A 17,706-nucleotide genomic window follows, 5' to 3' on the forward strand; every position below is an offset into this window, starting at 1 on the left:
ATATATCAATCTTTTTCCAACCAAGTAGTTCCCAACAACATTGTTAACCATAATTAAGGGGAAAAAAATCCATAGTCATGCTATCATAGCCTATTACCAAAGCTGAGGTATAAATTGCCCCCCGCGGCTCTACCTATATCCCTTTGGACACGGACAGCAATCACCCATGTCCCTCTTAAATAAGAGCAACATACAGTGCACTCTGGATTAAGGAATCTTACTTACCTGAAGCTGGCAAGTTCATCATTAACTTAGTAACTATCTCAGCTCATGAAATTGGTGCCGCTCCTCCCAACAGTAAGCACACAAAACTACCCCTAAGCAAATATCAAACCCTGCTATAACTTGCCTTCAACATACCTTATCCTCCCTTGGCCTTACGCTACCCATCTTGAAATGCCTTAATGAAAACAAAACAAACACTTGTTAACATACCATCTACCAGACATCAACCCAGCCTCCCCCAGCAGAATACCTTACTTCCCAATATAAGTGCATAATAACCATAAATCAAATGAATATAGATAAAATGACTTTTAAGGGTCCTAGCACCAGTAACCTGTAACAAGTTCCTCATCCATCCCTACACACATGCATACCTTGAAACTCTGACAAACCCTTTACTTAGTCCCACCACGCTGCTGAACCTGTGGACAATCTCAAGCTCCCCATAAACAATTCACAAACTTGTTTCACCCTACCCCTGATATACCTCATGTCCCACATCACTCTCAGTCCACACTGTGATGTGCCTTAATAAATAAAGTGGGATTACCTACGATCTCACTGTGCACCACTCCAGGAGCAGGAGCATCTACCCCAGTGAAATCCATCAGATTTTGAATGGACTTCCATCAGGCCACCGACTAATGCCCACTCTGCACTTCCCCATTTGTGACCTCATTGTGATCTGTGACCACAGTATGTGCACCTCCGATGGTCAAAACCCCCTTTGCAGCAACAACCATTATCTGATGAGCCCACTTCCTTTGGACCACCAGCTGATACACATTCAGTGCTGACACCATCTGTCGCTGCATTGTGTAGCACTCCAGCAGCTGAAACACTCATCATAACACCACCATCTGCAAAGAAAAAAGTAATAGGTCATCTGAAGTACATAAGACATGTTTGTAAACAACCTGCCCACCCTCTATATCAGGTCACAAACAGGTGAGCTATGCATCCACAGACACTTAGCATCATGTACTCGTTCAGGAATGACTAATCCACTCAACCACTCACCCTACCAAATATGGCCCCTATGGAATGATTTGTCAGCCAGAGCACATGGCCTACAGCCACCTACAGTCATGTGCATGAAACCCATACTCTACATCCGGCCCAGACCCATGCCGTCTTACACAAATGCTACTCCAGCCGAACATACAGGAAAAGTCACAGTTCATAAACTTTAACTCTTAACCTGCTGTCTCCAAAATAAGGAGACCACGCCCATAATGTGAAACAAATGTTAAAGAAGACCTACCAAATAACCCACTAACCAATTGAAATAGGTCACAAGGCCATATAACACTTAGGAATAGCTCACAAAAGAAAATAGCCCATGACCGTTAATCGCCCTATGCACCTGCACCAAACAGCCATTACCAAGAATCAATTTCTCACCCACAAAGGACTCCTTAAACCTGACACAATGCTTCAACATCGCAGCACCCGTAAATTGCATTTCAACTCAGCCCAAAAGGCAATACATTCAGATGCCTTTACTTTATTTACCAAGACAGCACAGAAGAGGAAATATAAACTAAAGATTTTGTCCATGCTGACAGCACCCTCCAGCAACAGCTATTCCATATTCCTAGAGAGTAAAAATAAATAAATAAATAAATACAAGCAATGGGAATGCCGTTTAAATCACAACCACACTGTGATCAAAGATTCTTACCTACATGCAGACTCGCAAAAGGTTTATGCCACCACACCTCTGAATAACATGAAGTCTGAAACCACAATGCCCGCCATCACCCTGCAGCTCCAGCCCCAAACAATGTGCTAGAGAACCACAAGCTCCACGAAAAGCAGAGAAAACACATAGCCAATCCTGGACACCCAAGAGTCAATTATAAGACATTATGCACAACTTAGCGATTCCTCATGTGGAAGGAGAGAAAGCAATGTAATGAGGACAGTCTGGCAACTGCAACATCGGCATAGGTACTGATACGCAAAATATATTATTTACTGTGTACCACAGAATTGCAGCCAACATCTTGGCAAAAGATTACTGTATTGACTGTAAGTCTTAATGGTTGCATGTCAAAGCTGCTGATACCACGGGAGCATACCTCTCAACCTCTTAGAGAAGGAACTCAGGACAAACCAATGAATAGCAGTGGGTCAATGATGTAACGTAGGGACAATTAATGTTGGTCTTCCAAATTCAAGGTGGCTGCAAACAATACAAAGTACAAAAATTATACAGTACAGAAAAACAACTTTAAAATGTTATAACAGTTCAATGAATATAATTTACAGACATTTAACAATCAGGATTTGAAATTCATGCAAGCAGCAGTCTTCCAGTCTTCAGCAATTCATGAGTGCAATTATAAGCCACATCTTGTCTTCTAGTCTTCCAGCAAATCAATTGCTCAGACTACTTTTAAAGTGCAAGGCAGCAAATTTTGAACATTTAAAATTAAGAAAACAAGAGCAATTTTCCATTTTTCAAGAAATTAAAATCCAAATATAGATAGACAACTGTTGAAAAGGCACATCATAAAGTTAAAAAATGGTGACATTTGCTGTTAGCAGAATTGTAAACAAGTGGAGTTTACTCATTTAAAGTGCAAAATATTGAAAAGCATCCTTTTAGTGGTTAGAATTATAACTAGTTTAACCACCACTGCTGCCTTCTATGTTATCAAGCAGTAACAATTTTTATTTACTTAGTGTGAAGGGAAAGGGGTGATCAAGCAAAAAGCATACACAAAAACAATGTGGCAATTTTCTAAGTTCCAGTGCACTTCTAATTGAACAGTAGTAGTTTAGTCCAGGCTTCCTAAAAGAGTTCAGCTTTACTTGCCACATGAGTTCATGTTTCTCCAGAATATTTGGGATGTGGTCCTTCAAGATCATCCATGTCTATGCGATCCAGGATCTGAAACTTAAAACCTGTGTGTCTTTTATGAAGAGAAAGGTGTTTGGCTAGTGCATTATTTTTACATCCAGAGCAGATTTCTAACAGATGACATGAAATCCTACACAAGTTTATTTACAGTCTTACTGTGTACTTAGAAACTGTGATCTTAGAAAATTGCCACATTGTTTTCATGACTAATTGTATTTTATTTTATTTTATTTTATTCTACCAGTTGGTTTTAAATACCATTTTAAATCAGTTGTAATGTAAGCGTATATTTTGTTTCCATCATCATACATACATTTTTTTCTAGTTCTTTTTTCCACTTTATTCAAAATGATTTGTAATAACAATGCTAACTAATTATACAATTATATATATTTTTATAGATAGTTTTTAGGGTTCTTGTACACAGACCTGAAGAAGTCTAGAAGGACGAAAGCGATCTTTGTTAACAATAGGTTATGAAAATAGAAATTGATTTTACATGTAAAATGTATATGTATATATATTTATATATATTTTTTGATTACCAAATGAACTAAGGTTGATATATTTCCAGCCATGTAGTATATTGTCTTGGATAAAATAACAGACTTAATAATCTACTTAATCTGGTTAAATAAGAGGTACCACATCACTATAAATTTTATTTAAAGTACATAAGGGTTATATTATTATGACAGCTACTAAGTAGGGCAGGATCAGCTCGAATGTCACACTGATGGGGAAAGGGATGTGAATTTAACATGTGTACCAATAACACTTTGTTTTACAGCACAATAAACCACTCCCATGCCTGATAAAAAGTATTTCTCCCCGGGCCTCCGCTGAAAACAGGCTCTGTGGAACCTAGTCGGACTTTCCCGGTCAACAAATGATAAATAAAAAAAATAAATAAATATATATATATATATATATATTTAGAAAGCGTGTGAGGAAATTATTACTCTATTTTTGTTTTACTTGGATCGCTTGTCTGTGTACTTAATAAAGGATTTTCGACTGGAAGCAGACTGCCTGCCTTGCTTGGATTACTTTCGAATACTTACTAATGCTGTACAATTATATATTTTCTATTATTATTTTTTGTATTTTTTGTTTTGTTTTGAGATGAGATGAGTTTAAGTTCGCTACTTCTACTACTATTGTCTGATTTGATTAATATACAGTGATTAACTAGAGATATATGGACTGAAAATCTTCCACACAGAGAAGTTTCTTACACTGTTTTGTTTTCTATTTTTAATATCTCTGACATGTTCCAGTAATCTCAACTTGAAAGCCCTCTTGTTCTTACCTATATAAAACATTCCACAGGGGCATTTCAAAGCATATATAACAGCCTCTGTATTACAAGAAAACATTCCGTTCACATTAAAATGTATCCCGTTGATTTGCACAAAGGTCCTAGTCACAAATCTACAAGTGATGCATCTACCACATGGAAATGTTCCTAACATATATTAGGCCCTACATTCATTCTGTAATCAGGAATTGAAAATTTAGTATCTACAAGTATATCTTTGATAATGCTTCCCCTATGGAAAGAAAATAAAGGGACCTTATATAACTTATTTGAAAATTATTTAAACTTAAATAGGAAGCTCCAATAATACTTAATCATTTCTTCACCTCTTCTGATAACAAGCTATATGCAATCACTACATATATTTTTCTTAGCCTTTTATCCGGCCCTTCAGTAGGCACCATACCATCATATTTTTTTTGCTCCACATATATTATTCTCAATATTTTGCTTAACTTTGCATAATGAATCACTCATTACACCTCTACAATACCCCCTCTTAATAAACAATTCAGCTGTTTTACACAGTTCCTTCCTTTCTTCAGCACTATTATTACACAACCTCTTTATTCTTAACAGCTCTCCATAAGATAGAGACTTCAGTAGATGTGGGGGGTGACAACTATGTGCATCTAGGAAGTAAGTACCATCCTCAAATTTTCTATTCACCTTACTTATTACTTTACCATCAAATTTCCCTTCCAAATTTATATCTAAAAATGTTACTTTCCTGCCATTCTGAAGGCCATCAAACTGCAAAGATGACCTATTCTACTGAATATCATTTATAAACTGTTTGTCCTTTTCTTGACCCCCCCCTTACATACAAAATCAAATTGTCTATGTATCTGTAATATTTAACCACATGCTGTTTATAAAAATCATGCTTATATAGGCAGTCAGACTCATACAATCCCATCATAATATTGGCATACATGGGGGTAAAAGGTGCCCCCATTGCTGTGCCTTGCAGTTGATGGAACAATTGCCCATTAAATTCAAAATAGTTATTTCTCAAACAAAATTCAATTAACTCGATTACACAGTGTGATAGGGGACTATGTCCCATCACTCTCTCTAATGCTTCCATCCCAAAATGGTGTTGAATGCTAGTATATAAACTTTTCACATCAATTGTTAACCAGTACATATTATCAAACCATTCCAAATCAAGTATTTTACTCAAGAAAATGAAAACTGTCTTTAATATATGATGTCTGTTTACTAACATAAGGCAAAAGAAAATTATGCAAAAAAATAACAATTTTGTTCAAAAAATAGTTACATGCAGATACTATAGGACATCCGGAGGGGGGGGGGGGTCTCTAATATTTTTATGAACTTTAGGAAGTGAGTAGAATCTGGCGATTTCACAACCTTCTGCATTAAATTTTGTGTTCACATCATCCTGCGAAAAATAGCCCAATCTTAACCCTTTACTAAGTAAATCCTGGTATTTCACTACGGCTTCCTGATATTCTTTCATATCACTTTTTTATATGTTTTACTGTCATGACACATTTTAAGATATTGTGTAAAATGTAGCATCACAATTTTATTTCCCTTATCAGTTGGTTTGAAAATTAATTATTTATACTTAAATTCTGTAGGGCTTCATAATCCGCGGTGGTGCAGCGGTAGTGTTGTCGCCTCACAGTAAGAGGTTCTCCCGTTCGATTCTTGGCTGGAGTGCCTTCTATGTGGAGTCTGCATGTCCTCCCTGCGGTCGAGTGGTGTTCGAAAGACATGCCCAAATGGGCGTGCCTTCGTTGAAGGTTGGGTATCGGGCTGGCACCTCGGCACTGTAAAAATCGACTGACAATCATTAGTGGACCGGAGTTCCACTATGGCGACCCCTAACCGGGAAAAGACGAAAGAACAACAACGACAACAACAAATTCTGTAAGGCTTCCCATTCTAATTTAGTTAAGTTATATTTAATCCTATTTTTATTTTTAATAAGCTCATTATAAAGAGACTCCAATGCAAAATTCAGCATAGAAGGAAATTGCTGAATGCCCTCATGTACAAATGGTGGAATAAACTGAGTTTTACACATCACTTTAGATGTATCTAGTTTACAATAGGTTCATAGGTTATAGGTTCATAGGTTCATAGGTTAGTACTAGGCTAACTGCCCTTGCGAGCCATTTTTTAAGCCTAGTCAATTATCCCCTGTGAGATTCAAACCCTGTACCTTGTGTTTGTAAGGCAAACACCTTAACCATTAGGCCACCCTCCCACCCAATAGGCATTTAAAACCCCATTTTCTTCCATCTCAGAGACACACAAATAAAAACTTTTATCCAAGTCATCCTGTGCACAAGTATTTAAGTTGTCAGAGATATTCTCATTCTCATTTTGCATAAAAAAAAAATCATAAGATGTAACTTCCGAATCAAACAAAACATGTCTTTTTTCAACATATATAGTTCCGATATTACCACTGGAATAAATTTCAAACCATGGTTAAGTACCCCTATTTCATAATTATTTAAATCATACCCAGATAAATTCAGAACATATTGATTCATAAAAAATTGATCATTAACAACAATATTATTCACTGTCCCAAAATCAGTTACATTTAACTTGTTTGTACCTTTGTTGTGGATGTTGTTGCCCCTCATATACATACTTCTCACTGGGGTCTTTAATAGTTCTTGTTCTCTTATTTTCATAACTCCCAGTTTTTTTCCCTTTCCAAAAAGTATTATTCATGTAATGGGTCTCTTGGGCCACCAGTAATGCTGGAAAATCCCCATTATCACTTTCCCATTCAGTAGAGACTTCAGACCCTACACTGGAGCCACCATGATGCCGTGCACCTTCTTCTAGTTCTGAAAACCGAACATCCTTCTGACATCGCTTCTTATTGGTTCTCCATGTAAAAGCCGCACCATTGTTATAATCTTTTAAGTCACTTTGCAAATTATATTTTTTGTGTTAAGCAGCTCTTTTTCTAAGTCCACCAGTTTTATTTTAATATCATTAAGACTCTGTTCCACTCGAGTTGTGCCCATCATATTAGAGAGGGACTCTCAGACTGTAGCGATCTCTTCTTTCATTTATTTTTGTTTCAGTCTGTCCATCTCTACCAAGATGTTAATCCACTCAACAGAGCAGCGATGGGCAGCCGAAATCCATCTTGCCTGAAATCTTTTATCATTTTCATCTTTGGGATAAAAGGGCATTGTAGGACTCGTAAAAGTCCTTAGTCCATGTGGAATGTAACTGGAAAGTTGTAATTTATTGATTTAATTGTTTAATTGATTAATTAGTTTTAGTATTTTAGTCTGTGTGTTGGGAAGAGATTTTTATACTCCTTTGAAGGCATTTGCCAAGGCGCTAGAGGTTCAATAAATTTCCTGCTTTTTTGGATCCTGGACTGGACTTCTTTGTTGTTTTGTTAACCGGGTTATCTTCTTTGAAAAGGTTACTGAAGTAATGCATGAGAACAAATCAGTGCACACTGCATATCTAGATGTTTCAAAGGCATTTAAAACCATTCCACACTAGATATAGTTGATAAACTATACTAGCTACATTTTAATGCTGATGCAACGCATTGGATAACAAATTGGCTCACAAATAAAACACAGACAATTATGAATGGCTGCTCTCCCTCCTCCAAAATGCTTGTCACTTGCAGTGTACCCCAGGTTTAAGTCCTTGTGCCACTTTTTGGCATTTACTTGGAGATCAAAGCTCTTAAGGGTTTAGGCTGACCAAATTGAAGAAGACTGTAAATTTGTTTCATCTTAAACTCTTCAGAAGACCCTAAGATCCTCTAAGAGATCCTTTTCCAAACCTATAATTTGTGTCAAAACCATGGAATAAAACTTGAAGTCAAGAAATGTGTAATACTATCCTTTGGCAAGCAAAAAGTCCCTTTTAACTATCACACCCCTAAAAAGTGATCCTGTAGTTAGTTAACTGGGAACCTATATAGACAATGAAATGCCCTTTGATCACCACATATCATCTATTGTAAGAATGTCTTTTCTCTCTGCACAGCTTATTACTAAGAGTATAGTGTACTTATCCAGGGATGTGATCATTCAACTCATTCAACACTCATCAGGCCAATCATTGATTATAATTCCCCCTTTCAGTATGTATCTCTCCAATCACTTGACACAATGTATGTCGACCAAAATACTTTTTTCTAAGAAAATCTAGAGTCTAAATCACAAAAATTATGCAGACCATCTCAAAGCTTTATTCTACTACTTGGTGTTATACAAACTCCTGAGAAGCGATTTCTACCTCAGCAGACCCTATCCTAACAGACCTACTGCACACAAACATTCACTGAAGAGATCTCAAACTTTTTTGCAACATAAATAGAAGATGTTATAGGAACAGATAGTTATCACAGAGAATGCCAGTTTGAAATTGTTTCCTCTCCAAAAAAAAGCAAAGTATTTCTCTTACAGTATCCAAATGCAATCCAGATGGATGAGTAACCATAAAGTCATTCCTGGTTTAGCAACCTTGTCCCTCATGGACAGAGGCAACATGCAAATGTTTTGCTTATCAGAGCTATAAACTTCATAGGAATATATGGTGAGGCTTCTAAAGATTCTTATCTATTAAGTACTTATGAACCTATGGACCTGTTGGTGAACCACTCAGAAACCAATTTAGTAATGTATGAATGCACTTGATGTGTTGTTAAACCATTTATAATGCCTTTCAGTGGCAAGGAATGAAATACCTTACCTATGTCTAAGTACAGAATAACTCCAGTGAGTCCTAGGGCCAAGGCTACACTAACAGTTTCAAAAAATTTCTGAGGCTGGTTGGTGTAGACCTCTCTGTTGTAGAAAGCCATTGTTGTTTTAAGTCAATCTGGAGTGATTTCTCAGATTTCAACAAACTTATCAAACACATTTCAGAACAATTTCCAGTGACAGACATAATGCTTTTTGAACACAGCTGTATTAAATCAGTTCTTCCTTATTTATGAATAGGGACGGTATTAAAAAGTTGTCATTTCCTAAGATCCACAACCTGTTGTAAATGAATATTGAAACATTAAGAAATTATGCATACTATTACTCATTGTGACAAAGTCTTGTTTTAATTCTACTAAGTGCCCTGTTTGGTAGAGTTATGTGACTGTGAATTCAGTTAAAGTATTTACAGGAAAATCCAAAATGAAAAAAATATGTCATCCAGACTGTTTGGATTTATGTGTTTGCCTTGGAAATTCATGTCTTTTGCCCATTATGAGCTCTTCTCTGAACCTCTCACTAATAGCACTGATTTGGCATATTAAAAGCAATCTGCCCAAGACTGAGGCATGCTTAACTCCTCCTCTCAATTGTTTCTGACTCTGATTAATCAAGCAGAAGGTCATTTATTCAAAACATTTTTCAGACAACAACCATCCACTGAATTATTCAATGTACATACTGCTCTATTGAAACCAGCCACTTCAGTACAAAATCAATATAAAAGCAGAAAATATTTCCTTTTCTAAGTAAGGTCAATCTTAGAGCTGATGCATAGTTAGGGCATATGGGAGAATGGTGCTGTGCCCCTGTTAGAAACAAAGCTTAGTTAATGTTTGTGTAGAACTACTGCATATTTCAAGGAACAGCACTTCTCTGACATTTTGTATTAGATTTCTTTAATAAAGTTGTTTTAACTCACTGATTCATAGATACATAGAATTTTCCTTTTTTTCTTCTGAAAAATCCCTTTTGTCATTTTCCATGAGTTCACTATGCTCTTATTTGTGAAGAGTATATGTACATTATATATATATATATATATATAGGAATACATTTGTTTGATCGAGCTAACATTGCTCGATCGGGTATAACACCGAGTGTTATTACCGAATTTCTCATTGCCGAACGGTCAGAATGTCATACCAAACACCGAATGCAACATTTCTGACCGCTCTGCCACCTAAGCAAGCATTACCATGGGTCAAAAGGGGGGGATGTTTTGCAATTCGCAACAATTGTGTTTGCATTTTTCAGGTTTTGCCACACTTTTGACCATATTCCGATCGACCATCCACCGGCCGATCAAATGAATGCATACCATAGATATATATATATATATATATATATATATATATATATATATATATATATATATATATATATATATATATGTGTGTGTGTGTGTGTATAGTATGTTGTGCAGCAAAGTTTTTTTTTTGGCCTCTTAGTGTCCCAGGGACCATAAGCTGATCAGCATCCCTTCCTATATTCCCATCCTCCTTTCACAGTACTACACCTCAGGTGGTAAAAATGACTGGGTGGGAAGGAGAAGTGGACAAAAAATACTTTCCTAGTACTAACCCTCACATGGAGCAGTTTTTGGGACGTGGACAGGAGCTGAGCATGTCTACATGCTAAATAATCTGTTTTATACAAGAGCTTTTTCATTAAGTCCTACTGCCTTGGCTGCACAAGGCTGATGTCACAGGGAGTGTGCAGAGTGCCAAAAGGGACCTCTTCTCACCTCTGTGGTTATGTGGCTCTCATATTGACTGCCACAACTCACAATTGTACCACTTGCACTGTCCCAGTAAAGCACTAGAGTTTCATTGCTGCATATCCCCAGCTCATCCCCACACCTCCATGAGAGGAGATATGAGTAGACAAAACTTCCCAATTTTCTGTCCTCATTCTGCCACCTCTAGCAGGTGCATGAGCTGCAAATCAGCCAAGGGTCACCTAGGTAGCAGACAGAGCCGTATCCTTCTATGTCACCAGTGTTTCCAAGCAAAGAGTAAAAGCAATGTTATGATTTAACTATTACATTTAAGAAGAGCCACAGCAGGATCCCCATTGTGCTCTAAACTACTCGAGTCAAATAAGGTTGTTTCATTATTCTATTAATAGGTCACTGCTAAAACTGCAGTACTTTATAACCCTGGAGGCATATGATCTTTAAGCAGCCCATAAGGACCTCATTTATAAGTGATATAGTCAGACACCCTGTAATATATATGAACCTTACTGGTCTCATTTCCTTCCTTGTTCTTTATTTTGCTTTTATGAAGTAGAACCTTACCCAGCATTCTTACGTTCTTTTGAAATATATGGCAGTTTTTAAAGATCTTTTGCATATTATCTAACATTAGATATACAGAACCAAAAAATACCATAATGGAACTGATCAACTGACTTTTATCATAGCATAAACTTTGCTGAAAGATTCACACACACACTGAGCTAAAATGTACCCTAATATTCTAACATTACCAGGTACAGATTCTGCACAAGGTGACCTAGGTCTAGGGCCTGGTGCTGGCTGAGCAGCCCAGCCTGAAAATAAGACATTAAAAACATAAACATGCAATGTATGACATAAAATATTAAATACAAAAACATACATGAGACATCCTCCAGTCTCACTCTCTCTCTCTCTCTCTCTCTCTCTCTCTCTCTCTCATTTGTTCAGATTTGGGTCCAACGAGAGATGCCTGGAGCTCAGTTTGAGCAGCGTGGTCATTTTATTGAGCAGGGTAGTATACATTTCTACACAATGCCTGGATTTTCTGCTGCAATGTTTTGCTTTGCTCCACTACTACTGAGCTGCAAAGCAAGGATCTCTTTTTCACTATATGGCTCATTTTCTGCCACAGTGTGATGGCTTGTTTTTGTTCTACTGCCTGGATTTCTGCTGCATTGTTTCATTTTTCTTCTGTTGCTGCAAAGCAGGGCTTCACTAGATCAGTGACAGCAAACCTATGACACGCTAGTCAAAGGTGACACACCAGCATTCACCAATACCCGAGTTACCAAAGAAACTTCTTTTGCATTTGTTGCTTGTGAGAAGTGCATTGAATTATTTTGTGTCAGACGCCAGTTCAACAACACTGCTGCAGAGGTAAGGAAGTTATTAACCTCAAAGACTATTTCAGTACACTTTCTCTAGAGACTGCAAAGGGCAGTGCTGACATTGTTTTCTCTTCATGGTTACACTTCTGTAAAGGGCAAGTAGTCTGCATTTCTAAGTGTTTTCTGTTTTACATTCCTCTCAACTGTCCCTCTTAATTACTCCTAAAACTGACAACTTTTTACACTTAATAATGACAATAATTAGACTTATAGACTATTTTACTTCAGAAAATGTATACTAATTCACATTCATTTTTTTTTTCTGTTAGTGCCTCAAATTAATAGTACTATTAGTTTAAAACTGTCCATGTCTCTTATTTCTAGATCTGTCCCTGATTGTGTTGGGATTTATCCCTGATGTATAGAGAGCCATGCTGTTTTATTTATTTTTATCTATTTATTTTATTTTATTTTTGTTTGGAGGGATGACACACAAGCAGAGTCAAGTTAGGCATTTTCCGAATTTTTGACATGCCGAACCTAAAAGGTTTACCATCATTGCACTAGACAGATAAAGAAACAATCAGGTACAGATGTTTCATTTTCATTCTGACACTGTAAATTCGCTATCGAGTTTGAGACTTCTAAAAGAAAATACACAGGTGTGTGTTTTGTGTGATGTGGGTATGTGTGAGTGTGTGTGTGTGTGTGTGTGTGTGTGTGTGTGTGTGTGTGTGTGTGTGTGTGTGTGTGTGTGTGTGTGTGTGTGTGTGTGTGTGTGTGTGTATGCCAAAAAGGCCAAGAGTTTCAGTTGTTCAGAAAATATCCCCAAAGAGCTAGTTTCAAAGTAAAATCCCAGCAGAAGAAGCAGTCTGGTTAAGAGACTTACTCAGGCAAATGAGGGAATCAAACCCTGTAAAACAATAATTCAGCTCACAGCTTTAGCCCTCTAAACTAGACTGAGCAAAATGCTCTGGATTGCAGTCCAGCAACTGTAATAGCAATGCTTGAGCTTCAGACATTGTATCCATCAGAAAATGCTTATTAATGCAAAGTTTGTTATTCTATCAACTTTACGTAAGACAAATATATTTAAAATCTTCTTGATTCTTTGGGTCTTCAGAGGGCATAGGGGTGTTACACTGTCATGCTCATCCATCTGACAGCTTTCATATGAGACTATGCAGTTCAGTGAGCGATACTTGGTTGTTGAGATATTAAGAAATTTATGAAGTATAACTAAATAAATATTATATGAACAACAATTAATATCTCTTTACCTTCACTAGACAGAGGTCAAATATCAATACAGTTGTGTTTGTCTTTGTGTAAGCTTTCTAGTATGTAGCATGGCTTTGGAATTATTAATGCAAATATGAACAAGCAATACTTGAGGCCTACAGGAATCATCAGGCTGTAAATGCAGAAACACTTGCAGCATTACATGGCTGTAGTGAGTTGAACTCGGTCAGTCTATGGACACTGTTACTCTGCTGAGCTGCTACTACACAAGGATGCCTGACTATATCTAATCAGACGATCTCAGAACCAAATCCTACTACACCTGGGAAGTGCAAGTTTCTGATTTTGTATTTAAATTATGGTGTATTAGTGCTGATTTAAATACTCTTATGAAGTATTTTTGCTGCGATGGATTTCTACATTTAGAACTTTTTTTTTCAAATTATCTCCTTGTGAGACTAGGTGGTGTTGTTATTGTTCTGGATGAAATTTGCTATTGTTTGATTGGCCTTTGTGCTCCGGTTTGTTCTTTAAATCCAGGATGCCTGCAGACATTGACGTTCTACTCTACTGGGTTGTGATCACCTGAGGATGCCTAAAGAAACCTGATCAGACTTGAACTGAGAACCAAACCCCACTACATCTGGGAAGTGCTGTGTATTTTGCATCTGGGTAGTGCCCCACTGAGAACTATTTATGATAATTTCAACTGTACACACTTTCTTATTCTATAAAAAACCCAATGAAATGCTGTCACCATTGACAATTATTTATTACATACTGTAGTAAGAGGACAATTGGGCACACCCACACACTCCTGTGGACTCTTACGGATGACTTATCACAGTTGCAAATGCACATGCAGTTTTATGTACCTAAGAACACTTGCAGAGAGCTGTAACACTCAGTGTTGAGTGTCCTCTTGATGTGGACATGTTGTTTATCTTTCACTATATTTGCCAGTGTTATACATTCTGAGCCTAAGTCTAGTTAAGTGTCAAAATCTTAATGGTCGCAGGATCAAAGTCACATATAATATGAATTGGAACAGGCACATAAGTGATCCCACTAAACAACTCAAGGACAGCATTTCATGTTAAGCTATATGAATGCAAAGATTTAGACAACGTTAAAGCAACAACAAAATGAAAGCTTTCACACTTCCCCTCAAGAGACACACAAACAGGAAAGAAGTATAGCTGCCATAACTCACAACCATTAAGCAAATGCATTATATCCAACATCCGAATCTCACACATAGATAAATCCCTTACATTTTTTGGAGTAGGCAAAACCAAAATGCTTATCCTCAATCTCACCTCCAAGATACAGTGGTAGATGAATTCCCTGACATTCAAAGGCCACTGAATATGATCGATGTCAACAATTCATTGCAGCAACAAGATATTACCCTGCACTCTCTTCCTTCTTACTCAGCTCACACTGTCATATATTTCCTTCCTGGAAGGCTTACCCACTGAAACATTGTATGACACACCACACAAAATTGTATAGCAGGTTGTATAGTAGTCAGATGCTGATCCCCTCTAGAAGTAAAACGTGTAACACTATGTCCATGACACTTAGAAAGAGTCTTTTTCTTACAAGTAGTGATATGTGGCTGACCCTTTCCAAGTAATATAAAAAGCCATCAGTGCTTAGCATATCTTGACTGTTCTGCGAGCATGCAGTTCCCTAACACTGATGTACTGAACCAGGAGGATGTGTAGGCAAAGCAGAAGTCGCTGCAGAGTTATCCATAATCTGTTAACATTCAAATATCAAGGAAAATTGAGTGAGAGAACTCGCTCGTACTCAGAAGACAACACATCACATAAATCATTTAAAATATGCAGGTAACAAATGCCACAAATTAATATGTAAATAGTCAAGGTGGTCTGGCACACAAACATGTTTTGCACTGGCAACAAGAATGACAGGGATGTAAACAAATGATAGGCATCTTAAAAGACACTGATGATATACATACACACACACAATGCAAACAAAAAAGCGCCCTGTAATAAATGCATTTACAAGGACAAGCACGACTGGCCGTGTGTAGACATAGATAAATTGTTAAACTTTCACCATGTCCTAAAACCTACACTCTGCAAAGACACCCTGCATTCAGGCTCACAAATCCATCCATTCATCCATCTACAACCCCCTTTTTCTCATTTTTGCATATAGGGTCAGGGTGTCACTTCAACACTGATAAACAGGCTCACAAATGTTAATATTAAATCATCTGAAGAAGATGCACTTCATAAATTAAAATAGCAGTGCACTAATTTACACATCAGTATCAGTAAACTTATATCTGTGAATGCAACACTACAATTGCATGGATTTGTGAACATCATAACATGTGTGTACCAGTCTGCCTCAGGGTCGCTAATTATGTCAGGGTATCTCAATGTCTTCTCCTACAGGCACACACATTAGTATCAGTGATCATTTCTCAAACCTGAAAAAGAGCAATGGAGTCATGCTTATACATTTTCTTGCATTCCTTTCATTGCCATAATGTGTATGTAGCACAGCACAGTTTGGAAGAGCAAACGCAACATATAGAACAATAAAGGTAAGGCAAGTCTAACTAGCTGCCAGTAACTTTAACTAAAGTCGACATTATAATGCAACATTAAAAATCTAACTTTTAGTGTAAAATCTCATGTTACTGGTAGAGCTTAAGTTTATGAGACTAAAGAGGGACTCTTATTGGGATGGAACAGAAAGATAGGTTTGACCATTCCAAAATGGTGCGGCAGCAGTGAGACTAAGAAATGTGACCAAAGAAATATGGAAGATAGCAAAAAAATGTTACTGAGAAGCTGTCTCTGATTTGCAATTTAGCCACTGAAATATAGACATCGACATCTATCATAATAGGTCTGAACTTCCATTCTTATTTACATTTATGAAACTCATGAATCACAAGCTGAGGACCATTATCAAAAATAAACTGGAAATCCTTGCCTTGTAAATAGGAACATAGGCCCTTGAAAAGTAAGAATATCCAGCTAAAATTCAGGACATCTAATCAGCATAACATTTCAGTACCCAATAGCAAATAACTTTTCCTTCTTCCAGTAGGTTTGCAGTCACTACTCAGCACCACATCTTTAAAAAACAGAGGGGGACAAAAAGTATGGAAAATATAAGTACCTTACCAGACAATGTCAAATCTATATATACTTTAATGAACTGAATTGCAAAATTCAACCACACAAGGTCGTTTATTTGTGCTTCACAAAAAGGAGATATAAGATGTGAGTCCTCTTTCTTTAAATTTTTGTAACCATTAGTATGTTGGTCATGTAGTGTGGTTTTCTGTGAGCTAGACAGGTTCATACACCAGTTTATGAGAGGAATTCAGAAATTGTGCAAAGGGGTAAATAAAATCTGAAAATAGAGACATACCTCCAAAAATAAAGACATCCTGTGCAGCAGGTATAAAAATAGGACTGTTCCTCCAAAATACAGACAGTTGAGAGGCCTGCTGAAATCCCGTGTTTCAAAAACATTGCTTTAAGTAAAACAAATGAATTGGATGCCTCTCATTTTAACAAGTTGCATTTACTTTGAATAACAGTCTGTAAAGACAAGATAATGATTGTCCTTACACTGAAAAAAAGTCAGCAGCAAATTCGCTCCATGTCCCGTGGAATCTTAAATGGGATAATTTCTTTTCTCGTGCTTATTTTTGTGAAAAGGTGTATCTAACAACTTCTCACCATCACCTCAGTCTGATTAAACATCCCCAGCCAAAACATAATCTCTTATGCTCATTCTTTGCACTTTACAATTCCTAAATGTCTTGCACTCTTTCTATGTCTCAAAGCACCAAAAAATTGTTGTCACACCAAGTAACAAAAACCTGTTCCACGAACAATAAAGGTCTTCCTCCCACAGAATTCCAAAAGGATAAAGTCCACCAGTAAAGTTATGTAATCGATTTATTTTCACACCAAACAAAAAACAAAAATCATAGCGCTTTCGTCTCCCTCCGGAGACTTCTTCAGAGATTAATTAAAACCACAAAATGCATCAGTTTTTATACTTTATCTAGTGGGCTGGTCAATAGGTTAATTAATTGATTAACACATTTCATTCATTTCCTTCTAAAAGTGAAATGCACACTGTTTTCATTGTGTGTAGAAAATACAATTTTCTCACAGAAAACATTGGTCTTTAAATTCAGTTATCAAATGTCTGTCTACAAATTCAGTATA

Source organism: Protopterus annectens, chromosome 5.part0 (genome assembly GCF_019279795.1).
Source record: "Protopterus annectens isolate FY-2018-M chromosome 5.part0, PAN1.0, whole genome shotgun sequence".
Taxonomy (NCBI): domain Eukaryota; kingdom Metazoa; phylum Chordata; order Ceratodontiformes; family Protopteridae; genus Protopterus; species Protopterus annectens.